This window comes from Chaetura pelagica, unplaced genomic scaffold (assembly GCF_000747805.2).
Source record: "Chaetura pelagica isolate M959 unplaced genomic scaffold, ChaPel_1.0 scaffold488, whole genome shotgun sequence".
NCBI lineage: Eukaryota > Metazoa > Chordata > Aves > Apodiformes > Apodidae > Chaetura > Chaetura pelagica.
Genome location: NW_009954235.1, coordinates 300165 through 325409, shown reverse-complemented (window position 1 = coordinate 325409; position 25245 = coordinate 300165). Strand labels below are relative to the sequence as shown.

The window sequence follows — 25245 nt, the reverse complement described above, 5'->3', positions numbered from 1 at the left end:
AGCACCTCCCTGGCTGGGGAGAGAAGCAGCCGCTCTGCCTGGGGGGGCCTCTCCAGCTTCCCCTCGGCTGGGGGGCTGCAGGCAGCTCGGTGCTGGGCAGCAGCCCTGCCTCCCTGCAGCAGCTCTCCCGCACGGAGCACAGCAAACCAGAGCTTTTAGTGTTAACTGCTAGGCTATTTCTGGGTGCCATAGGGCTAAGAAATCATTTCTAGTGCTCCACTTTAAGTCAAACTGAAGTTTTACATAATACCTGTTTGACCCTTTCTGTGTGCCTTGGTGTAGTCACTGTGTGAACCTAGTCCCTATATTCTGCTATCATCACGCTGATGAACTGACAGTGACATTATTTGAATTTTCTTGCAGGTAAACCCAACCAACCATCGTCTCCTGTTTGAAGTGTTTGATGAAAACAGATTGGTGAGTGCTTCTCTTGCTTGTGTGTTACTAATCACAAGGCTGCTGTGTAACATGGCTAATGAAAGTATAGCATATATTCAAGGTGTATTTTTGTCTGTTGTTTAATCAGCTGTACTAAGAAATGCAGGTAGAAGCATTAAAAATTATCTGCTTCTGGGAGTAATAGAACATTAAGCACAAAAGTAGTTCTCTGCTGGGTCAGAGCAAAGTGGTCCAGCTTCACTCAGTATTCTGACTGTGAAAATCTCCTTGTATTCTTACTTAGGCTACTCCAGTGCAAACCCATAATGTCACCTTGTTATTCACCCAGAAAGCAACTGCTTCTTTCCAATCATTTTAATGTCTCTTTTAATATTTCTCTGTCCTTTTTTGGGATGTGGTTACCAGAGCTGCACCTTATACTCAAGATGTGGGTGTATGAAGGTTTAAGGTAATGGCAAAACTGTGTTCCCTTATGTTTTCAGTACTCTTGCCTCATAATGCCCAACATACTGTTAGTGTTTGTGGTCTTGAACTACATTTGTCTGATGGAGTAACTCTTCCAGAGATGTCTTCAAATATCTTACAGCTTCTTGCTTTTGATATGATTAAGTAATAAAAGTTTTCACAAAGACATAAACAGAATAAGTGACACTGTCCTGAACACATTAAGTTAAATATGCCAGTGTGATGGGTACTGGGTTGAATTACACTTGATGTTGTTTGGGTTTTTTTGTCTTGAAACCTTTAACACAGTGTTATTTATGAGATCAGGTATTAACATTTTCTCGGCTGGGTGCAGGGTAATTTCTGCTAAACTTGTTTGCTTTGTGAATATTAGGATCCATGTTGGAAAGATCTCTTACTCAAAAAAACCCAGAATGGAAATATCTGTGTTCAAAAAATAAATTTGTTTCCTCTATCTTCCTGTTAAATGCAGAGTGAAGTAAAACAGACAAGCTGTAATCTTCTGAGGAAAAAAAGGACTTCCAGTCAAATTATTATTTTCTGCTTTAGGAGGAGGTGAATCTGTCAATCTGTGACAGTATGCATTTAGAGTGGGCTGACTATGGGCATATTTATTGACATCCCATGATCATAATGACCACTTGCACTGCTAGAATCTGTCCTATACCTCTGGAACTTAGAGATTATGGGTCAGTTCTTCCCAGCTTTAAGGTCCTCTTCCCTTTGCAGCTGTTGCAAACAAGCTGAAGCAGAAGCTTAGTAACAGTGTGTGTCATCCTGGGCTCAGGATGGTGCTGACATTCCTGCCTGGCTCTCCTGTGTCTTGGGGGATTGCTAGAGCACCTTTATGCTGGGGAGAGGACAAAGCAGCAGTCATGCAAGAGGCTTTGCTCAGGGCTGCAGAGCACAGTGGCGTGCACAGGGTGTCTGTGGCTGATGGTAACAGAGGCGTGGGTCAGGAAAGTCCTGTGTGCAGGAACAGTTGAGAAATGAGGTTTGGTTTGCTCATTTCAGACACATTGTTTGAGATTTTCAAGGGTCTGTATGCAGTGCTGGCCTTCGACTGGCAGTTTCAATACTACTTTGTTGTTGAAGCATTTTCTGTTTGTTCTTCCTGGGATCCTACTTCCATAGACAGTTCTTCTTGGGATCATAACCTGCTTGTAAAGGCAGCAACCTGTGGTTAGGAGCTGCTGCTTTCCTTTCAGCAGCTGTTGACAAAGCAAGGAGATGAGGGTTTTTAGAGGAGCAGTTTTCCATCAGGTTATGCTCACAGAATGAGGATACACTAAAGTGATTGTTTTGGCTTTTTTCTGCAATAGTTATTGTCAATTGCCCTGTTACAGGATGAGGGGCAATGAACAAAAACTGGAACACAGGAAATTCCACCTCAACATGAAGATAAACTTGTTCTGTAAGGGTGATGGAGCACTGGAACAGGCAGCTCAGAGGGGTTGTAGAGTCCCCTTCTCTGGAGACTTTAAAGACTCATCTGGATGTGTTTCTATGTGGCCTGGCTTAGATGACCCTGCTCTGGGGGGTTGGACTCTGATCTCCAGAGGTCCTTTCCAACCCGTACCATTCTATGAATACTTGCACAGGTTTTATCTCAAGAACTTTGTTTCTTTTCCATGCTCCCAAGTTATCAAAGCACTTCCTCTCTTTGCAGTACATCTTTTTGCCCAGTTAAAAGAATAGAGGTTTGCAAACTTCATCTTTGGTGCACAGAGAGACTGTGTTCTTGATTAATGTTTTATCTGAGGAATAAAATAAACTAATATCAGCACCTGTGCTCCCACAAGTCAATCTACAGTACTGTTGCTGTGTAGAAGCTATTCATGCTTTTCTTCTTGTTGGCTCACAGTCTACTTAAAACAATAGGGCACTGTGTCTGTTGGCAGTTACGAGTTTTAAGCTTCCATTTCTCTTGTGATTGGTCGTTTTCTGACTTTTGAAAACAAGCTGCTTGCAAACAGAGGTTTAAATGTCTAGAGTACTGACCCTCCACCTACAAATTTTCAGAGCTGTTGACAAAACTTATGCTTTCAAGTTCTGCTAGGGAACAAATGCCCATGTCTTCAAATGATGCTGTACTTCCTACACTTTTTGGTAAACCGTTTCTTTTCTGGTATGTGCCAACAAGTGCTGTTGTGAGCATGCTTCAGATGTGAGTATCCTCAGAACACTGAGGTTTTATGCTGTAATTGAGATGGTGTAGGGTGTGTGTTTTTACATTTTGGTGTATCCTGTCTGTTCCTCTGAGGTCTTTTGGCTCTCGGAGAGCGGAGCCGCACTCGTGCTGGCAGTCGCGCTCGTGGTAATGCTGCTCGCTGTCCCCTGGAGGCTGGCCAGCCGTGGGCAGCCTTTCTGTACAGGCTTTGAGACAAATCAGTACAAAACGACATGCAACACTCGTCTCTGCTTCTCACTCCTCTTTACTGCCTGCTAAACCTGAAAAAGCAGCTTTGTCTCCTGCCATCTTGCGCGTTTCTGCTGGTTTTATTGTGTGAGAAATCTTTGCCATACGTGCGGTTGCTTTGTTTAGTGTGGGTTTTAATGCTTGAAAGGGACTGCTCAGGGCAGCATGGGTTGAGTTGTGTTCATAGGGTAAAAGTTGGGGCTTTTTAGAGGCAAAAAGTTTGTTGCTTGATCATGTTAAGAACATAGATAAAATTGAAAGCGTAACGTTGCTATATTTGTTCATGTTCTGCCATGATAGCTTAGTACTGTAACACATACCAAAATTTTAAGCTTGAAATAATTTTTCTCATTTGCATGTGGAGTTGACTAAAGCTATTAACACTAAATCAAAGTTTGGTTTTTTTGTTGTAGTTAAGTTAGTGTGTATGTGCTTTATACAAGTGTGCCTTGTGAGTATGATGTGGGTTAGATTTATAGCAGTGCCGAGTGTGTTTGCTGCCTTAGTCAGCTGTGAGAGCTCTCCCGCTGGGGCCGCTCCTCTCTGATGGAAAAGGAGCAGCTGTGAAGGTGCTGTTTCAGGCCCTTGCTGGCACTGAAAGAAAAAAAAAAAAAAGAAAAAACAAACCCCCCCACCAGCTTACATTGGAGAGGGGGAACCAGGCCATGTGACTGCCACCATCCTACCCTATGTCACAGTGTGTAGGAGCACTGATTGCTCTTACCCAATCATGCCTGGAATGCTGCTTGCTACTTGGGCTATTTCTGCTATCTGTCGCTATCAGGGCTGCAGTGCTAACAGTTTGGCAGATGGGACACTTTTTCGTGGAGTTTATGTCTTTGGTTTTTAACTTCTGGCAGTGCCTGAATTGTTGCTGTTCTCCCTCTCCTTTTCTTCTCCCTGTAAAACCATGGCCCATCGGCTGCGGTTTCACTTTGGCTCTGGGCGAAGCAACACAGCCCCCGAATCGGAGATCCTGGACCGGGAGAGAGAAGATGACTTTTTCATGGCATTCCATACTTTGCCAAGAAGAAACAGTCCTCACACTTTCTCCCGACATGGAGCGGATTATGGAGGGGGTGGCGATCTGCAAGAAGTGGGCTCCTTAAAAAGGAGTACATCCATGTTTATTCCCCAGCTGCTGAACAGCATTGATGTGCGCCCCACAAGAAGCTCGTCCATGCAGATCTCTCTTCAGCGCAAAGCTGTGAATGGCTCTGCAGACAAGTGTGCAACCCTGGAATCTCCTGAGGAAACGCTTCCTTGCGAATTCTCAGGCTTGAGGGAGCATTCTGCACCCCCTGTTGAGAACCATTCTTCTCCTCTGGGTGCTTCAGAGGTGACTTCTGAAAATTCTCCACCCAGCCTGACAGAAGAATTAGGGCAACAGGTTAATGGAACTATTTGCTGTAATCGTAGAATATTTTGTGCTATTCCTTCTAATAACCAGAGTGAGGATGCTTCTTCAGCTGCCCAAGAAGATGAGGCAAATGAAGCAGCTTCAGGCTTAAACATAAGTGGTGTGAGGATTCAGCATCGGGCTTCAAGTGCAGACGTGCCTCAGGTTACTCTGCTGCCCTTCAGCTCTGAAGCTCCAAATAATGCTCCCACCCCTGAACCCCGGCGTTGGTCTTTGCAACATGTGCCAGATATGTCAGCAAATTCAGGGAAGAGGTTCTTTGTGCTCCAGTTGCAGCAGCCACAATCAAGTGGTACAGGTGCAGGAGGTGAATATAACTTCGGCTTTACTGGAACAAAAGGGGACAGGTTGGTCAGGTATCCTCGGATACGGCTAGAAAGGAGTACTTCCTACCCCATCCAGCCACCAGCAGAAGAAGTGGGCTCCACAGATGGATTGAACTCAGAACTGCATAGAAATGGCAGGAATGGGTCTAGAAGCAATTCAGTAGAGCGGATTCCTCAGGGGCAGGGATGCTTGTTTAAAATCAGACCAGATCAAAACACAAGGCAGCAACACTTCAGAATTCTTGTCACCCGTGGTCCTGAAGAACAGAACCAGGTTGTTGGTAAAGAGGGCCATGGCACCACTGGTCCTGCAGCAGCCAGCCCCACAGTAAGTATGATGCTGTGTATGCTCTGCTGGTGACACACCATTGCCATACAAAGGCTGCTAGTCTCAGGCAACTGAAATATTTCTTTTGTTAGTGCTAGAATGTTCTGCATTTCTCGGGAGCAAGCCACGAATCATCTCTATTTCTAATGTAATGTAACTTTGCTCTCAGTTATGATTACATCCAGTGTAATATTTTGAGATACTCATGTCACGCATTTCTTAGTTCAGTCTTACATCAGCTGGAAAGATTTTAAAAAATCAGAGCATTCAAGTGGCAAACTAAGTGTTCGTGTTAGTTTAGTTGTCTGGGACCTTGCTGCGTGAAGGATTCTTCATTAACTCTTTTTAGAAACAAACACTTTGGCACCTTCCAAGTATCTTGATGTACACATGTGTACTTCCACATGATTTAAAAATCTGCATTATAATGCAATAGTGGCCAAGACTGTAGAAATCCTATGATAATGCCAGTCAAGATACTGACTTACTTAAGGTACTGAGAAGTTAAGGGGAAAAAAAAATCTTTAGTTGTTTTTGTTTGTTTGCCTTCTGGAAATTAAAAGCATGTTCTAGTTTTTGTGTGCCACAAGTCCTGATCAAACAACTGTACGAGTGGCTTGTCACAACTTGGTAAACCGTCTTGTGTGTATTTCCTTGATTTTGCTTTAGGATGATAAAATTAAATTTCTGGGTTTTCTTTGTTACAGTGGGAGAGGATTGACATTTTGTGTTTTTAAGGCACCTTTTAAAAGACCAAAGTAGGAATGAAACTTAAGGGTTTAGATTAGTCATTTGCTTAAATTGCTTTACTGTGCAATTTAACACTGCCCACTTGAGTGCCTCAGCTCAGTGATGCTGTATATAGAATAGCAAGCGCTCTGTCTCCAGCTGTGAAAACAGATTCACTAGAAGAGATTTTGGTCTTCAGTGCTTGTGTGTTCTTGTTCTGTGCTTTCCTTCAGTGAAATGTGGCACAGGAAGGCAGCTGGTCTCTGCAGCAAGGCCATATGATGACTCTGCAGCTTTCCTATGAAATAAGGAGTTTAAATACTTTGACTAGATGATCTCTAAAGGTCCCTTTTGACTCTGGCAATTCTGTGAAGCTAATAGTCTCCAACTTATTCCAGTATAGCTGCCTTTTTAGCTCTTCAGTAGACATTGTGAATAGAAAACTACAAAGTATCCCTAAGCTGTTATTTTAAAAAACTATACTAAAATAAATTTTAAGAAAATCCATTGCCAGTACAGGCTTCATTTCAGTCTGTATAAGCTGGCAATTTTGTTAAGTGTCTTTCCTGCCAGCCTGCAACCATTTCAGCAGGGAAGTTTGGAATGCAGCAACTTCTCTGATTTTTGTTCTTCCTTTGACGTTCAAGGCTGGCTGCAGTACAGTATGTTAAGAGTTCTCATACTGAAATGAATCTAAATCTCATTCTAAAAATGAAATGGGAAGAAATGTATGTCTGATTTCTCCCTTTCCTATTTATTATGCCTTGTTCCTTTCCAGTAATAGCTGTTCGTGGACAGCCACCATCACCAATTCTATCAGTAGCTATAGTATTTCAAACCCAGTACAAAAGCATCAGCCGTTTGCAGATCTGTGCAGTTTGCAGAGATGTGCCCCAGTGTCTCTGCAGTAGTTCTTCTTTGCCTAGAGGATCTACTCTCAAAGTCAATTCTTTGATCTTCACTGTAGTAATGACTCACATACCAAAGACATACTTCAGTGTTTCCAGAGGAGAATTATGAAATTTGTTCCTACGTGCTTAGTTTTAGTTACCATGTGAAATCAATTTAGTCATCCATGAAGCATGGCAGACATAGAGGCACTTAGTCCAAATGGTGCATGCATTCTGTACTGCAAAAAGTTTAAAAATAATGGATTAATTGAAACAAAACTTTTTTTTGTGGTGTTTTCCCATATTTGTAGTAAGCGCAGAAATATTGTGGGTAGAGCTGATTGGCTGGGCAAGTGCCCAATGCCCTAGGAATTGTGGGGGAATAAAGGCATTTTGGTGAAAGTTGTGCTTTATTTTGTCTGCATGTAAAACATTCTTTAGCAAGGTGTCATTTCTAATCTATCCCACAGAAGTTTGTTTGGAGGATGCTAAGTACAGGTGTGTCTGAAGCATTTGTTCTGTTGAGCTGAGGGGAAAAGTTGCCATGTTTTATATCTGTGCATGTGAAAAAAAACGTTCTAGACTTTTCCAGTTGAGCAAGTTAGTGTGTATTTGATTGATCTGGGGCATGGGCCTGGGGCTGTGTGCAGCAGCTGCTGCAGCCGTATTTATCTGGAGTGAAAACATTCAAGCGGGCGTCTGCAGTCCTGCTGCTACCAAGTGTTTATGACCTTTCAAATATCTTCTGTTTTAGACAGAAACGTTTTTGGGCAAGCAGGATGTATTTCATTACAAGTCATTATAAAATCTTAAGTAAAGTATGAGCTTATGTCCAATCGTGACAAATGTTATGTGAGAGCCTTGTGACAACTTCTTTTGACTCCTGTGATATTTTATACGTAATGCAATAGGCTCTGTGCTAAGTGTGTGTATTATATATACTGTGGCATATCACAAGTACTCACATTGTTTAGAATTTGGGGTCTGTGAGTGCATAGTTGTATTTGTGGGAAACACTTCAAAAATCTCATGTATTGGACAACTGTTTTAAAGACCTGACAAAGGCATCTTTGTTGTGATAAAAATACAAAGTGCCCTAACAAAATGTAGTAGTAGTGTTGAATTATATTTAGTTAAGAAATGGCAACTCTTGACTCTGAGAGTCTGTGTTTCTCAGCTTTTATTTTCCATTCTTAGAAGTAATTTTAGAATAAATGTTGTTGTGAAAGCACACGGAATCTACTTGTGCTCCTAAAATATCAGCTGGGATTGGAGCAAGAAAACCAAAAAGAGCAAGTTGGGGTAAACACAGTTCAACAGGCACAAAGGGCCGAGATTCTGTGCTGCACAATGCCTGGAAGACTTGGATGTGGGCACCTGAGCCATGTCCCTCACTCAGGCTGGTGTCATGTAGCAAACCAGCAACTGGTTACCTCACCTCTAGCTGAGACACCGCGTTTGGCAGAATTTCCCATTCTGTGAAAGTGGAAGCAGGGTTGAGTGCACACATGGAGTGCGTGTTGTAGCTTTTGTATGGACTCTGAGAAGTGGTTAAAAAATTCATCTGAAGAACATGGAATTCAGTGGAGTTAAGTAGAACTGCTGCTTCTCTACTGCTGCCTCTCCCAAGGATGTAACATCTACTCTCCTGCCTTGCTCTGCCCTTCTCATAGGTCATTCATAACTTCATGCCCAGAGATTTTATGGGAAAAGAGATTCTGTTGTTTTGGTGGAAATGCTTTCCTGGGGGACCTCTGCCTGTCATAGAGATAGTGGACTTCAGATGTGTTTGATAGAATCACAGTTTGTTGGTGTTTGATAGAATCACAGATGGTTTGGGTTGGAAGGGACCTTACAGATCATCCAGGCACAACCCCCTCCCATGTGCAGGGACACCTCCCACCAGGACAGGTTGTTCCAAGTCCCATCCAACTCTTCAGGGATGGGGCACCCACAGCTTGTCTTGGCAACCTGTTCCATAAACTGATCCAATTGATTTTTAAAAGATTAAAAAAAAAGAAACAACAAAAACCCTTCAATGTTTCAGTGTAAACTGTGAAAAAATCTGAAAGTCTCTTTCCTGAGATGGTATTTGAGACACCAGAGGATTAATACATTGCTGATCAGTGCAAGAAAAACTGATGGAAATATTTAAAGAGGAAATAAAACAAAAAGGGATTTTTCCCCCCCATTCAAAGAACAACTGGCAGAGTTTATTTGTTTCAGATTAGTTAATACAGTCCACAAAGAGAGATCTTAGTTTTCTTTTCAGTGTTGCTCTTCTTGCCCACTCCTGTGGTCACTCTGTTACTGACAGAGTATCACCACTTAGTTGAACATCGTTCATCATCTGCAGCCTCCACACTGGCACGTTTTTTTAGAACTTGAGCTAGTATGGGAAGTAGTGGTGCTTTTGAATTGGAAAAGAAATTTAATTGCTTCTCTTATGATTTCTGAACCAAGTCTAAGTGTCAGAGAATTGCAAAGAATAAACAGAACAAAAAGGCAGTCCTGTTCCCAAGGAACTTAACTGTTTATCTGCCTCTCCTGTTTCCTTGTGGATGATGAAATATATTGGAACCAGCAGCCACTCCATTAAGATCTGCCTCGCAGAGCGGAGACCTGCTTGGCACAGGAGGCTTCCCCTCTGTTGGTCTGTTCGCCCATCTCCACAGGCAGTGTGGCACTGACCTGTGAAAAGGGGCAGGGTTGACCCTGCTGAGCTACACCTTCCCTTTCAGAAGCAGTCACTGCCTGTCACTGTTACAACCAGTGTTCTAAATGGTGCACAGCAAGAAAGGTCAAGGTGTGAACAGCTTATTTGCTAGTCTTCTTGATACCAGGAGCATATTCTTGTAAATGTAGAGGGCTTCTAAAACAGGCAAAAGCTGTATTAGAAGCAAATATTTCTTCCCATGTGTCTCTAAGGACAGCTGAGTGCAGCTCACCTGCACATGGGCACTGGGAGGCAGAGGCTGCGGGAAGCCTTCCTCACCTCTAGCAGGCTGCTTTCTCTTCCAGTGCTGCACAGGATGAATGCTGCACAGTGGCTTGATCTTTTAGACTGCACTTGTCTAAGTTTGGACACTGCTGCAGGGATTGTTGTTGGGACTCTAATAGGCATTTCTAGAACATAATTCATATTGCCCTTAGAATCACAAAATCATGTAGGGTTGGAAAAGATCTTCAAGATCATTGAGTCCAACCATTAACCCTATGACACGAAGTCCAGCACTGAGTCATGTCCCCAAGCGCCACATCTAGATGACTTTTAAACACACAGGGATGGTGACTCAACCACCTCCCTGGGCAGTTGTCCTTCCCTCAAACCTACCTCAGGGTTGTGCCCACTTTAGTTCATCTATAATTCCTGCCTTCCTTTTCCCCCCCTCCAGAACTCACGTGGCCCCTTATTAGTTAGCCTTTCCATCAGCTTGCACATCTGTTCTTAAAAGCTCTTCCTGTGCTGGAAGGGGCAGACTATTGTGTTCAAAAACCTGCAGAGCAGAAGCTAGTTTTGCAAAAGGAAAGTACCAAGGAACAGGCTGATTATTTTTTTCTTTGGTGTTTTTTTAATTATTTGTGTGAGTGGAGAACAAATAGCACATTGCAAATAGTGGAAATTATCTGGCAGAATCAAGAAATTAATATGTAATTTTTACTCAAGTTTTCAGAGGGTCAGGAAACGGCATGACTGTCTTCACCCAATCCCTACCTGTTCTCAGATTTCCCTGAAAAACAATTCTGGATTTCATTAGACTACTTTGTTAGGCATTTTTCTTTTTCTCTCTGAAAGCTGAGTCTTTTGGTATTTCTCTGTAAAGAAATCAGAACAAAACTTCAAGCAGAAGAGCTGGAAATAACATCATTTTTTTTTAACAGCAGTAATAAACTATTTGTTCCTGCATGGAAACATTTGTATGCTGAGTTTCAGTGCTCAGTGATCTCTTTAAAGTTGAGTTTATAATGCCCTCGGTTTATAACAGAAATGCTGACACATTCTTAATACTGAAGATGCCTGCCAGAGCAGCTCTGGTATAGATCTAGCTACAGAAAATTACAGATAATAAACCAGATACAGAGTCTTGATTGCTTTTTGTACTATTTAGCTGCTTTCCTCTTTGAGAAATGCTGCCAAGTAATGAAGAATTTAGGACTGTGCATGTTTTATGACTGTTCTAAATCAAAAAGCTATTCTAAACCCAAATCTATCCTCTTTACTTCCCAGGTTCCATCTCATTGTAAAATATCCCTGCATATGCTAATCTAGAATCTGCTGCTTTAATCTACATTTTTTTCCATCTAACAGGATGGCATTGGTAGCTTCCAAAAGTCAGCAGTTATGCTAAAAAAAATGTAACAGTAAAATCAGCAGTATGACTGTGCAGGTTTCTGTCTCCAAAAAGAATGAATAAATAAAAAGTTCATCTTTGCTCTATTTAAATCTTCTGATATCATAAACCTAGCAAAATGCTGGGCTGTGTCTTGTGTATGTGGGAAAACCTAACTCCAGAATGGAAGGCCTGGGCATTGTCCTCACCGAAATGACATTGCTGTTTCCTGGTCTCACACGTGCTGACTCCTCAAGCCCTCAGGGAGGAGGGTCTGATGTGTTGGGAGTGCAAGTCACAAGAAAATCTCACTGGTTAGATGAGTTGTACAAATCAAATAAATACTGCACTGTGTGCCCAGGGTGAATCTACAGTTTTTCAGCTGCTTTGGTAGAAATTTCATCTTCCCTTTCATCCCAGGTTGAGAAGCACCACATCCTGGGTGACTAGTATTTTCAGGCTGTGTTTTATGTATTCTGGAAAGAATAAGACAATATAAACTGTGTTATAAGGTGGGATTTTTATCTTCAGTAAAAGAGGGATTCAGCTATAAATGTCTGACCTGACTGGCCTTCATTCCAATTACTTGTTGAAGTCATATATTCTTAATTCAACTATGTAGAGAGGTGTTTTTTTCAAAAGCAAAGAATAATATATAATCACTGGTTATGATAAGTAAGGCAGAAAGAGCCTATTGTTCAGCTTTAGTATTTATCAGATTGCTGGACATACAGGCAGAAAACTCGGGAGTGTAGTATTTTACCTTCTTCTATTATTGAAAGCAAACTACTTTAAAATTAAAAAAGGTATTAATCAGTGAAAACCCTTTCAAACAATTAGAAGCTGATAAAAATCCTTCTTGAGAAAGTCTGTCATAGCTTAAATTTTACCTCAAGTATGTGTTTATAACAGTTTGTGGTTTTTTTTTTAAATGACATTCTAGTTTGAAAATTATTCCTATTTCACATCCTGTAAAGAAGAATCACGGCATATTAAGATGTGGGAATAACAATCATTTGAAGAATTATGTTCAATCACAATTACTAAAAATGTTTTCACATTGCTAAATAAAATTTAAAGCATTATTATCAAAGCTAAGAATCATATCAACTACATTTTGCACATATTATCCAAGATAGTGAAAAAATTAATCTAATTTAGTACTTGGCGTGGTAAAGACTTGAAATTACAAATACGCTAAAAGTTTAGTTGATTGAAATCTGCTTCAAGCAGGGTTTTATATTCACAGATTCATATTACCACAAGATGTTTGTGGTTTTGGCTTCAAAATCTGTGAAAATGAAACTAAACTTTATTGTTGAAAAATTGAGCAGTCTCCTTCAATGTATGCAGAGTCTTGAGCTCTCTAGCCAAAGAGTTGGAAGTGGAGGCTGCTGGAGTTGCTGTATTACTGACACTTACTATTTTTAGAACCTCTCTCAGAGGGTGCTTGCCAGCACACAGTTTATGATAAACAAGTGAACTCTCCTTGCTGGGAAGCGCGGGCGGAATGCTGGTGCTGCAGGGAGCAGCTACAGAGCAGCATGTGTGCTCACACTCGGTCCTCATCCCTAACATTTGACATTTTATTGTAGGATTGCAAGAGATGCTTTGCAAGGCACACTAAGCAAGCTACACAGTGATTATGTAGGGTTTTATTTATTTATATAGTTTGCAGTACTTGTGACATTATCAGCTTTCCCAATTCACTTCCAGTCCTGTGGAATGTCCTTCCTGATCCGGCGCTGGGCGCTGCGGGTGACTGGCTCTGCAGTGAGTCAGAGGAACAGGCTCTGTTCCTGGAGCCTGAGAGGAAACCTACCAAATAGAAATGTGAAACTAGCTGGGCAGAAAGAGGTTAGGAACAGCTTTCTGTGGAGAACTGGTCATAAATACTGTAAACTGAAATGTTTCATGAAGGTAGCAAAGGCTTGATCTTCTAGCAGGTCCAGCTCCCCTGAGTTTCATGGGTGTGTGTTGAAGATTCAGACAGCAGCAGAGGGTTTTGTCTGGTTTGTGTGATTTGAAGCTGTGGGTCTGAATCTTGACCAACCTGAAGTTATTAGGAGTTCTGTCACTGACTTCAGTATGATGGAAGCTGCTGTCCTGAGCTTCCTTTTACTGCCCTGTCCTTACATTTAGTCGTAGTAATTCCAAAGGCTTCAGGTTGTTAGCTCCTCTGAAGGGAAGCTGCTCAGACTGGCTGTTCATAGGTCAAAATCCCAAACCCTCATCGCAGTGCAGCAATTTCAGCCAAAGTCCTGTTTCAGGCAGAGCAGCAAACAATCCTTTCAAACAGGGTGAGGGGAGCTGGGCAGTTTGGGACAGGTCCAGGCTTTGCTGAAACAATGCACCTTCAAAGCACATTATCTGGTTGCCATGAGGAAAGCTTGCCTGCCAGCACACCTGACCTGCAGAGTGGATTTGCTCAGCAACAGATCTGGAGGACTCAATGTACTATAGATTTCAGCCTGTGCTCCGTCGACAGGTGAGGATGCACCAGCTTCTCACGTCTTCAAAAGTGGCAGCAGGTCTTCCAGTCCTCAGGGACTGGAAGCTTCTGCAGCTATCAGTCTCTTAGTCAGTGGAAGAATTTTAAATTCTCATATATTTTAAAGCAAAACAAATATTTTGCTTTGTTCCTATATTGACAACACACTGTTGATGATCTGTTTTCTCTTGCTCTGGATAAAATGGCTCTCGTTCAGCTCTGGGGAGAAAAGCAAAAATCCCCAAGCCATTTTGCACTTCAAATGGAGCTGTCTCTGAACATGCTTCCCTGTGGGAAAGATTTAGTGAATGCCACCGAATGAGGGAAATGTGCTGAATGTTTCTGCATCTAAGAGGACAAGCTGTACTCTGAATAAAAGGTTGTTCTTATTTGCATAGCAACCAACAGAGAAGAAAAACTGCTTTGAAGGAGACACACAAATCTGCCTACACTTTCCTGGTGTTTCTCAGGCTGATAGACCTTTGAAAAGGCAGACCTGGCTGTTCGTGTGACAGAGAGATACTGATGTACTTAACATTTGCTTGTTTTATTGATTTACATTCAGAAATAAGTTGAAGATTTTATCCTCATTCCAGGAAGAAAGGCACTATTGGTTCTATAAACACCTCAAAGATAGATGCTTTTTAAAAAAACTAATCTTCTGATTCTGAATTGCAGAAAACAAACTGCAGTTACTTTCATCTCTTAACTTATGTCCATTAAATAGTCTCTCTCCTTGTTTCTGATGTTGCTGCCATTTTCCTCTGCAGTCAATTGTCATCACACGTGTGGCACTGAAAGAGAACGCATAAAATGAGAAATAGTAGTAATTATAGTTAATGAATTAGGTTTTAAACCATTATAATTATTATCAATTTGGATGTGATCCAAATATGGCCTGAATATGCTTCTGTGAATCTATTCTGGGCATAAAAATTTCATAATGAGATAAATTCTATTTCCCTTTTGAAGCAATTGCCATTTCTTTGAAGTGAGGCTGTATTCTAGCAACCTCTGAAAGTTTTTAATAATACATGTAGTGTAAAGTGCAAAAGCAGCTGCAGTTTGGTGCTTAAAGCCAAATGGGTTTTCTTAAATCAGTTAATTTGTGGTGACATTATTTGAGATCTATTACATGTTTTTAATTTACTGTACAAAAATATCTGATCATAAATGAAATAAGTGAAATAATAAGTGAAATATGATTTTTTGTTCTTTGCAGATGTGGGGTTTGTGTTTGACGCACTAGCTGAGTACAGGAAAACCTTACAATAAGTTTTAGATGTGGGAACACACCCTTAATAGATTTGAGTTTGTCTGACTTCACCATTTGTTAGTTTTCTTTTTGGCCTTGCAACATCCACCCCAATGCAAACATCGGAAGTGAAACCAAACCATACTTGCTTTATATTTAATGAGAGAACTGAAAATAAAACTGTGGTACTGTTGCCAGCCTTACAGTAAACCTTGTGGTGGTTTTATCTTGGGGAATTAGCATTGCATTGTGCTGGTTCTTTGATATTTGGTTTTCTGTTAACTTATGAGAATTTTTTTTTTAAAAAAAAGGAGTAGAGAATTTGATTGCTCTGCACTTACAGACTTGTAAATACTGTGCATCAGGTACAATTAACTAACTGCCCAACTTTGCAGAGTCCACATAAAAATGTAAAATCTTTTAATTTTCCATTAAATAGATGCATTTTAATCCCATAGTAGGGCCTGGTAGCTTTGAAATGTATCACTCCTCCCTCATGTTCGCTGACACTAAAATCTGGCTGTTTCTACACTGCACATCTAATTCCTTCCTTGCTTAGTTCCTCTGTCATGAAGTGGAGAGCACATGGAAGCAGAGCAGACAGTCACCCTTTGTACCTATGTGGTGTGCACAAGGTATGGCTGTGTGTGAAAGCTGGATGTGGGAGAAAAAAGCTGTCCTTTCCAGTAGGAGATTCCAGGTCTGTGAAGGCTGTGTGTGGGACCTGTTCCCTCCACCTGACTTCAAAATACTTGATTTTTTTTTTTCTTTTTAAAACTATTACACTCAGCCGTTGTTACTGATCTGTTCTGTGGCCCCCCCACCCCTGCCCAGATTGTGTTCACTGAGGAGCAGGAGCTGGGGACCTGCGAGGTGGCAGCAGGGGTCAGGGATGGAGGGAACATTCATGGGAGTGTCTGCTGCCCTGTTGCAGGCAGCAGTTCTGCAGAGTGCCTCTCCTGTCCCCAAACTGCCTCTCAGATTTGTTTTTGTCTTCAGCAGTGAGCTACAGCATTGCTGGTTTGGGCAGGTGACACCAGTTGGATTCCTTGTGTCAGGTGCCAGCCAAAACAGATGCAGAAAAGGGAGGGAGAAAAGAATTTGGAGTCGCCAGCTTGCAGCGCCAGCTCCATTCTCCATGGAGCTGATGTGTCTGTTTTCATTGTGTTCCCTTCCACAGCAAATGCAGTCTCCTTCCAATGCGTTTCTGCGAGCTTGGACTTGGACAAAGCTCCTTCTTGCCTTCTGTCATGTTCCTGATTTTTACGGGGATTAGGGTTTCTGACCAAGCATCCGCAGCAAATATTTCTGGAGTTCTGGCCTTCCTGCTTTTTGTTATATTCAAATTGTAAATATGTAAACATCAGCTCATGCAGAATGTCCTGATACAAACAAAATAGATTGGCAGCTGGTTTTAAAAAACTGTGCACAACATGAAACCAATTTTTCAATGTCTTTTTCCCGTGTTCTTTATTTTTCACCCCAGGAGATTGTATTACCAGTTACCCTACTGTGGTTTTTTTACTGTCTGAAATGTAAATGAGTAATTGCCCACCATAAAGATCTTGCAGTAAATATTATTGACCAATCTGCATGAACTAGTAACTGTCCATTTCTTGAAAATTATTCACATTATTTCTAAGTTACTTTTTCATAACTTCCTAAATTCCATCAGACACAAGTTATTAGAGACAAAAAACACTGACCAAATGAAATAGTTAAAATCAGTGTGGTTCTTGTCTCCTGTGATGAGGTATTAGTTAGGGTAAAAATATAGATTGTTTGTGGGTTTGCGGTTTTTCTGGTATCAGCTTGTGAACTCTGCAGCAGGGCATTTCTGAGGAACAGTCCAGCGCTAGCATAATTCATCAAACAATCTAAAGCATAAACTGAGACACTGCGTTCCTCCTCTGCACAAAATACAATCCCAGTGGTAAAGGGGCTCCTGAGGGAGTTCCTGCAGGGAAGCGCAGACATGTTTGTGTCAGAACTGGGAATGGGAGAGACCAGCAAGTCAAGGCAACGTCAGCTGTCCTGGCTGTTGCAGGCAAACGGGTTATTTCTAACCTTTAACGTTTAGCGGCTCTCAAGGTTCTTTGACTTGGCAAGAGCAAAAGTGATTGGACATGTATTGGTCTAAATGATCATTCATTTAAATAAATCAGAAGCCTAATTAACTGTCATTTCAGTAGCCTCAGCATAAGGTAGTTTTCTGTTTCTCTCTGCTTGGTGCTAAGCCATGTTTCCGCACAGTGTACTGCATTCTTGTGTCACAAACTTGGCATAAAGAATTCTTACCATGTATTTTTTTCTTAACATTGGGACAGTCATTAAAGCAAAAATATGATGTCAAATATTGCCAAGTCTAATGCCTTCTTAAACAGAAGTGTTTCTCAGATGAGACAGTTGAAAGAATATACTTGGTACCTTAGGAAAGTTGCATGTGAAGAAATGCCAGCATGCTTTCTGGGTGCCGCTCCTGCCATCTCCTTTCTCTGCCTCCTGATGCTTTCACAATTTTTTTTTCTTTGTCACTGTTCTCTTTGGTTAACCTCAGTCTACAATTATTCCATCAGCCACATACCTAAAGTACTGTATCAGGGTCCAAGATAAACACACTGATGGGCCCTAATGTAATAAAACTGAATACTTGGAGAAGGTGCTTAATGCTGCTCCTTTTCAGCCCTGGCAATTTATGGGACACGCAGACGTTGTTTAGAAGGAACAGAATTTTTCAAAGTACTGCTGGAGCTCTAGCATGTCGTTTTTAAACAAAAGCCTGGTCCTACCTTTTTACTGAGGCTGACTTCAAGAGCAGTTTTCTAGAATGTGGTTAATAAAGATGCACATTCAGCTTCTCCAGACTGAGAGAACTGAGCTTTGAGGGGAAGGAGCTGGAATTCTGGTAGCTGGAGATAGCTCGTGGCTCTCAGTAGGAACTGTAGCTTGTATAAATGTTAGTTGTTGTTTGTCTGCCCATACAGCCAAGTATTTTATGAAGAGTTCACAAGGGGTCAGATAAACATTTAGTGGCTTTCACAAACTGTCTCTGGTCATTTGAGTACCTTGTGTTATGTGGTCGAGTTACAGTGAGTTTCAAAGCACTGTGGGGATTACTGGTCCGAACTGTTTACAGTGGCTTATGCCCAAGTGTGTAGCATGGCTAAGGAGGGTATGAAATAGCAGGAATTCGTGTGTCGGCTCTGTGGAAAATCCGGGGCTTTCATTTCGCCTTGAGTCAGGCTTTGCTGCTTTGACAGTGCTACAGTGGTGCATGTCTTGGGAAACTAATTCAGGAGGAGTTTTGAGTAATAAAGGAATCTTCCAGCAGTTTAATGCTGGGTGTGATGAATGACTAAGAAAGAATATTATTGTTCTTCAGGAACTTTTTTTGAATCTATTCTTTGCAGCAGAGTTCTTTGCTTGAAAATTAATTTATATGGAGAAAGCCAGTAAATTTGACCAGAAATTGTGGAAGAGCAGCTGCAGAGAGAATAATCAGTAGTTATAAGATTGATGAGGTGAACCATTTTGCTTGCCCATGCATGTGCATGCAGAACATATATCGGTTACACCTGTGGAATAGATGCACCACTGATTTCTCTATTTTCTGAGCTCCTTATTAAAATAGCAATTCCAGTTTTTCCCCAATCAAATCCTTGTGTACAGTCAAGACATCACAGGAAAAGATTGCTGTCATACTATTCAGCTGCCTTCTTCAAGAAGTGGCAGAAGGCAAAAGTTAACAATTTAAGAAAAGATGTTGTCCATTTTTAGCTTTCTGCTATCCTGTTGCCAGTCTTTCTGCTTGGTTGCAAGAGCTGCAGACATTCTGCATCTTGAGCTCTTACGTCTCTTGGGTCTCAGTTGCTGCAGTTCTCCAGGTTATATTATAAGCATTGGAATAGATTTAGAGGGAATATAAATCCTCCTAGCACTCTGAAGAATTTATACTCTTACAGGACTTCTCTGAGGGTTATATTTCTCAAGTGCATTCTGCCAAAAAAGCACATACGTAGAAAAATTGGTCATGACAGATGTGTAGTGAAATCCAAAAGTTTGAGTAAAAGGATGAACTGCTATTGATGAGGAAAAGAAACAGAAAAAGTAGGATGTGTCTTTAAGCAGAAGAAAAAGGTAGAATAAGTAGATGAGCAAAGAGGAGAAAAGAAATGATAGAGACAATTAAAGGTCTGTGTAATTTGAATAGTTCATAGTGTCAGCAATACAAGGCAATATTAATGAACAATTTCCTAGTTAATTATACTCTATCAGCTTAGTCGTGTCCAATATAGCAGTTTCCCCAGCCTACCTCACTTGCTTACCAGTTTTAGCAGAACTAGTTCCCACTACAGTTATACTTCACTTTAGAAATCCATTTGTAGTAGTTTTGTGAACTGCTGGTTTTTAAACGAAGGTGAGCTGTGTGAGCAGCAGTGCTTCAGAGTGAGTAATTCTGAGAGGAAGTAACAGATACAGTAACAGTTTGCTAATGCACAAGGGATGAGTTTGAGTAAAATGGATTCTTCCATGGGGAAGATCACAGAATTCCTGAGTTGTGAGAGCAAGGTCCTGCATTTATGGCAGTTGACTGTAGGCACCCAGCTGACCGAGAAGGGCAGTTACTGGGGTTTTGGTCCATTAGCTTTAGAGGGCTGAGCAGATGTGAAAATCCAACTGAACTGCATCTCTTCGCTGACCAAGGGAGCTGAATGCAGCTGCCCTTTTGTGGTGGAGGTCCAAGGCAGCTAGAACAAAGCTTGACCCAGGCTCTCAGCCTTTGACCTTTGCCAGTCTATGCATCTGAAAGAAAAAACACATTTCTCTGACCCTTAATTGGACTGCATTGGATCCCACACGACGGGAGCTGATATTTTCCATGTAACTGTATTTCACAAATTCTTGTGAAATGTCATAACTGTTTAGTAATTTTCTTCATATGGTCACAAAGGTTGTTGGTGTTTTGTGTCTCACACTGCATTGATTTATCATCATTTTCCTACAGTATAAAGAATGCCAACATCCCACCCCACCAGTTATATGGTACAAGTGGCCATGAGTAGGTTGTGTGTCAGGTCACCAACACTGTGTGCTGCAGTGCTTCTGTGCATCCTCCCTTGCCCTCTCCCAGGCAAGAAGCAATGCTAAATGTGACTCTGAGCAAATCAAGAGTTTTTGGGCCTCTGTGAAAGTTTCAAGTAGTAAAGTGCAGCTGTTAGTACTTTGGAGAGCCACCAGCCTCTCTTGCTTGGAACAATCCTCCTGCTGGAACTCTGGCTTCGTTTTGCTCTCTGACTTTACCAAGTTAGCCTCTCATCTAAAATTTTGCAACTTTAAATGTAATTGTTTTCTAAATTCTGTACCTTTTATATGAAAAAATACAAAATTAGAATGAAGGTTACTTGGCATCAGGTGCTAGTTGTGCAGAGACACAGAGTTTGCAGTATTTATTGAGGAATTAAATTTTCTAGTTGCATCCCAGCAAGGGAAGTTAGTACTTTTTTTTGTTGGACAACACCCAGTTTGCAACCTGTGTATGAGTAATTAGTGTCCCTTGGATGTGATCACCATAGGTGATAGAATTAGGGGTAAAAGCCAAATGATATGTGCGCTTTCTAGATGCTCCTGTGCCATCATTTGCAGCCACTTGCTGCTGTCTCTGCTGTCATGTGCCACTCAGTGGAGAGGCTGCCTCTGTTCTCTGCTCTGTTCCAAGAATGTGTTTAACATCCCTGGAAAGTGAAGCAAGGGTGTTGAGCAGTAGGGGTGCCAGTGAACGGGGTGGGGTGGCTGTGACCAGAAGGTGATTTCTGGTGTGTTTGGGGCCACAGTGCAAAGCAATGCTCAGCATTTCCTCCAGAGTGCAGGGGAAGGAGAACTTCTTTTATGTGTAGAAGAATTAAATTGTTCATCCTGGAGGTGCTATCTCACAAGGCTTCCATGCAGCTAAGTGTTGGAGTTGTCACTGTGCGTTTTACCCTCTGCCTCCTCTCAGCCTGGCGTGAAGTCAGCATTGCAGGCTGAGGCTTACAGGGAAGAGGAGAGCACAGGACTGCTGCAAGGGACAAAGTGCTCATGATACCTGTTCTGTGAATCCCTCTGTGACACACATAAGGTAGTCAGATTTGTGAAGTCTGGAGACGATATTCCTAAGGAATCTGGGCACTTGGAGAGGCTGGAAGCAGACAGTGTGTCTGTGCTCTGCGGTTGGAGGCGGCGCTAGTAACGAGAAAAACACGTTGCAGTGCTGTGCCTGCCCAGACAGGAGAGCAGTTGTGGGCTCTGGTGGAACTGCTGCTCCATGCAGGGCAATAAACTTGGATTTGGGAATATTCATCACTTTTGTCAGTATCTTGAATGAAACAAAAAATGCCACCTTTTAAATAAAAGTTCTAATAACTAATTCCAGTATATGAACAGAAATCCTTGTTTATTTTTTTGAGTTCCTTTCATTTTAGAAGCCTTTAGTAAAAGTAAAGTTCAGAGTTCTCCCCATAAGCTGCCCTATCATCAATCTGAGGGCTCCAGGAGCTAAAAGATGTATGAAGGCAACTGGAGATCTAGTTGTACTATGAGGAGGAGGGGAATGTATGTGTCTTAGTTTGTCACCTCTGCTGTGGATTTCTTTAAACACATTCCCCTGTTGGATTTTTATTGAGTTATTGGTAAAAATACTTTTAATGCAACAATGTCTTCCTGTACTAGAGTAATTGCTCTTAGGAAAGGAATGCTGGTTTTGGTCATGAAGTGACAAACCCAGGACCTTGCTACATTGTTACTTCACTGTAATCCGTGTTTGCTCCTTAAGGGGGAAAAGAACTCTCTCCAAGTAAAACGTGTACTTTGATGTAGTTGATTGTAGAGGCAGCAGCTGTGCCCTGCTATTGCCTTGGTGGTTTTCTTTTTGGTATGTGCATCTTTGTTGTATTTTGTTAGGAAGATGTAGTGCTGTGTGAGACGGTCTTGAAAACTCCTGAACCCTTTCCCTGGCACTTGGCACTGATGGCTTAGGCAATACAGAAGGAAAATTTGCTTAATTCTGGCTTAATTTTACACTTAGTGTTCTAACAGCTTGGCTGCTGCTTTGCTCAGGGGTCTTTCCAGTCTCCTGTTTTGCATTGCCAGGTCAGTTTACTTGTCACTTTCTCCCAGCTCCAACTGTCATTAGCTTCTGGCTTCTAGAAAACACCAGCTTAAAGCTTGCTTGGGTGTCCCCAGAGCCTGGTGCACTTCTGCCCCTGGAGGGGGTGATTTCCACTGACACACAGCTCAATCCCTGCAGCTGAGGCTGCCAGTGTCACAGTTGTCTCCCAGTGTTCCCAGCCCTGTCTGGATATGGCACAGGATGCAGCGCTGCAGCAGGGTGCACTGCTGGACCTTCCCTTTCCTGCAGCACCAGGAGCTCCTGGTGTTGGACAACAGGAAATGAAGATTTGGCCCTGAGGCACCCATAGGACATGAGTCTAAAATAACATTTGTTATCTAGCTCTGATTGCAGCTTGAAGATCTCGTGTCCGCTTGCCTGTGGTGCAGCTCAGTTAGAGTTGATGGGTGTGGTGCAGAAGTGTGCATAGAGCTCTGCAGGCTTTCCCACCATTCACCCCTCCATCCCAAACCCTTGTGATGGAGCCACGTATTACACACACTCTCCCCACCTGACCCTGGAAGTGCATCTGTTGGATGACAGGTTGTGTTCTTCTGAGTGTCCATCACATAACCATGCTTGTCACATCAGATGTGACCCATTAGTATTGCAATGATCTGAAAAGTTAGGAAATAACATAGCTTTAATTTATTTGGAATAAGTTTAAATATGAGGTGGGCTCTGAACCTCATCAGACTTTCTGCCGTCAGCCCTGGATATGCCAGGCCCTAATAATTTAGGGACATAGTGGTGCACTGAAACATGGTGCAGGGTGTTTGCACTGGAGAAAAGTGTGGACTTTGAGTATTTTACTTTAATTAGAAGCTGCAGGGATTAAAAGAAAACAGTAAAATTTACTACAGAGACCTTGCTACCCAGCTCTGAAAACAAGCAATATCTGGGTTGGAACGTGGCATCTGTTTAAACAGTTCACAGGAATAATACACAATGAATTTTAAGTCAGGCATCTGGGAACATCATGATCAACTGGAAATGCCAAGGGAATCATAGATGGGTGGAGTGTTATTGCCCAACCTGGTGTTTGGCCAGGGAACCAAAACATCTCTGAAAGCATCTGTGGGATTGTTGGTAACCACAGCTGGCCAGGAGTTATCTCCACAGCACAGGGGTGTCAACACACAGCAATGTGGATTTAGTGGAATCTTTTACATTTTTTCCTTTTTGCATCTTCCCAGTCTCTCTGTCCACACTGCATGTCATGTACAATTGTTGCTGAGGGCAACCCACATCACCTTTTGACATGGTTCGGTGGGACCATTTGTGATCCTTCCCAACACGTCTGCCCTGCCCCTCCTGCCTCTGTGCTGTGCCATCCATCCTCCCCAGTTATGCCACTGAAATTATTAAGAGTCACTTAAGGAACTACACCAAACTATTCATGTTCTGTCTTTAAAGCCAGCTTAGTGTTTTGATCTAGTTCATGCAAGCACAATGGGAGGTGCAAGATCCTATGGTGCCAGGGAGGAAAGAAGCAGAAAGCATGGGGTCAGGAGTGACTTGGTCTGCTTTTGTCACTAAATGCTGATTGAAAAGGTTGTTAATAAGAATGTCATTGCATGGATTGGAACGCCTACATCAATCAATGCTTTATCTAAATTATTTTCTTCTGTTTACTTAGTAAATGACTGAAGGCAGCAGTTGGCAGCTTCTCACAGGATCAGGTGAACACCTCAGTACACTGTCTCACAGTCCTGCCTGTGTGGATACCATAACATCAGTGTGCTGGAGGTGCAACATCTCAGGTGGTAGTTGGTAAACCACTCCAAGCATCCTGTCTGCTGGCTTTTTAGATTCATGTCATTGACATGATGTCATTGGCGTGGAAATAAGGGTGAGTTGAGCATTTGGCAAAGTTAAGTACATATTGATTAAGTTTTGCTGCAGTGTCAAAGTGTTTTGTTTGGGTTTTTTTCTGCTGTTTGGGCATAGTAAAAATTTCAGGCACTTTCAGACGTTTGTGCTGTGGTACTTCTGGTCAGCTTTAACAATGTGGTATATTGTTCTGGTTTTAAAGGTGGAAGGTTTTTAGAAGTGCAAGACCTAGGGCCACTGAGACAGCTGTTGGTGGAAGTGCATCTCGGAGTCTGAAGATGCAACCAGATTTCACCAATTTGACCTAATACTACATTGCAGAATTAAAGTCTTTGCTTGGAAGGAGAATTGTTTGTATTGAGAATGTGTGTTTGTCTACACATACAGGATTTTGTCATACTGTTTTTCTGTTGATTAGGATTTCTTTGCTTTTCAAGCTTCTCTAGGACATCTCAGTTGAATGATGATGTGCTAAGTCACCATCTGGGAGCTGGCTGCTCCCAGACATGAACTGGAAATATATATGAATAATCATAATGAAAATGCAAGATTAAAATAAAAACACAAACCAGAATGTAAGGAAGCATTAGGGGAGGAGGGCTTTCATTGATACGTGCTTATCTAGAATCTTACACATACTAATTAGTGTTATGGTTTTACTTGGCATTTCCTCTTCCTTAGAGCTGCTTTATCTGTGTGACTCCTTTTCAAAAAAATTAATATGTCTTTCTGTCCTGGAATCATATTAGGACACTTCTTGAATCATTGTCTTTCTGAATTTGGGATTATTCTGTAATTTTGTTTAAAAAATAGCTGGTCAGTATTAAAAGGGTCTCTTAACAGCTTAACTGTTAACTATAGACTCATTCTCTTCTGAAAAACAGCAAATGTTTGAAATTAAGATCAACATCATGCTTTATTCACAACCTGTCTTTTTTAAGATCTCCCATTTTGTGTCAGTGCCATGTGAAACTGAGGTGCATGTCTACCATCCCAAGGTGCAGCTGAATTTTCATGAGTTTTGCCTAGGTGCTGACAGATGCTTTCCTTTTGATTCTCTTCACTAGAGTAAGGGCTTTTGGGTGGTGTAACTTCATCCCAGACTTTTCTTACTGGCTTTGCATCTTGGATGTATATCAAGTTGCAGGCTAATTTTTACATGCACTTGGCTTGTGAGTGTCACTTCTACATCTCACATACTGATCACTAATTTCC

General features: G+C 41.8%; 1 protein-coding gene across 5 annotated transcripts in view; it reads left to right on the top strand.

Annotated features, from left to right (window-relative positions):
- The window catches only part of NEDD4L (neural precursor cell expressed, developmentally down-regulated 4-like, E3 ubiquitin protein ligase), a 100386-nt gene that overhangs the window by 32455 nt on the left and 42686 nt on the right, over positions 1–25245 (top strand). For all 5 annotated transcript variants that reach the window (XM_010003644.1, XM_010003643.1, XM_010003647.1 and 2 more), the window contains one exon: positions 364–417. The gene's annotated coding sequence lies outside the window, so the exon portion shown is untranslated. The remainder of the gene's footprint in view (positions 1–363; positions 418–25245) is intronic.